The sequence below is a fragment of the Cyprinodon variegatus genome, unplaced genomic scaffold, assembly GCF_000732505.1.
Source record: "Cyprinodon variegatus isolate N-32 unplaced genomic scaffold, C_variegatus-1.0 Scaffold969, whole genome shotgun sequence".
NCBI classification, from domain to species: Eukaryota; Metazoa; Chordata; class Actinopteri; order Cyprinodontiformes; family Cyprinodontidae; genus Cyprinodon; species Cyprinodon variegatus.
Genome location: NW_015151422.1, coordinates 57,843 through 59,285, shown reverse-complemented (window position 1 = coordinate 59,285; position 1,443 = coordinate 57,843).

The window sequence follows — 1,443 nt, the reverse complement described above, 5'->3', positions numbered from 1 at the left end:
ATCAAACCCAGAGTCTAAATCTTTGTAATTTTTCTCCATTAGACGTGTAGCACCACCTTAATAGAGCGTTGCCCCCATGAAGGGCCAGCTAACCTTCCAGGTAACTGAACAAGTGTCTTTAATGGCCTTAAAATACAACTCTGATTAAATTTGAAAAAAAAAATTTAACTTTAAGCATCTCATAGATGTAAGCATTGATTTACTGTTTTTACAGCAATAAATATATGATACATACAGACACACACACACACACACACATATATATATATCTATATATATATATATTAAAATTATATATATGAATATTTCGTTAATATAAACATTGACTTGGAAAAAATTAACCCCTTATTTTTCTCTTAAAAGACATTAACAAATAAGTATAAATATTGCTCTAATTTGTGACTGCTTAACTTAAAATATGCCCCATCACATAAATGCTTGTATTGAAGTGTCAGCCTATTTGAGTCATTGCTGCTTTTAATTAAAGGCAGATCGATTCTGGTTCTTTTCTGTTTCATTCAGTATTATCTTAAATACTTTGCTGCTTTCTGGGTCTTTGCTAACCTTTTATTCTCTCAGTGGAGAACGGGCAGAAAATGATTAGAGTCTGAGGGAGAAAACTGGGAAGTAAAAGGGGGAAACTAGCGAGCCATAAGCTTGGGCCCCACAGATAGCCTTTAGATGGTGTAAAAACCTCTGGCTGTGCAGAGAAGATAGAAGACGTATCAACATGGACAGAGAAAATAAAGGAGCTGTGAAAAACAGAGGAGTGTTTGCAGAATCCAATTGAGCTGACACTTTCCCAGCCACATAGCATTTTCTGTTGTTTACAGCTTTATGAGTAACCCACGCGGCGCGTATGCGCCTTCAGGGCCGTGTGCGGACAGCGTGGGCGCTGACCTGTGTGTGTCTGCGTGTGCGTGTGTGATTGAGGCTGATGGATGTTGACAGCTGCGGAGAATCACTTTCCTGTTGGTAAAACAGCATATTGACCCTGTAGCCCCTCCGTAGGCAGAGGTTAGCTGGGCTAAAGCCGGGGGTGACATCCAGCTGGGAGCTGAGCGCCGTGCTTGAACCCACAACATTACAGTGACCCAGAGTCAACCTGGACACGCACCAACAACCCAGCCTTTGAAAAGCGCCCAACACCCCCCCTGCCATGTTGGAGGTCTGCATAGAAAAGAGAAACTGATGGGGAGAAAAATCTGCACTGGAAGCTTCAGATGGGGCAAAAAAAACACATAATAAAAACACTTAAACCAGCTGTCTTCCACGTTTTCCAGGCCAAGGACCCCCAAACTGATGGAGGGATGGAGCGGGGACCCCCTAGTTATATATAGATAGATAGATAAATATATATATATTAATGTAACTAAAGTAATTTCTCCCTTGGATTATTAAAGTATTTCTGATTCCTGGTTGATGGGACAGGTGTTGTGAATG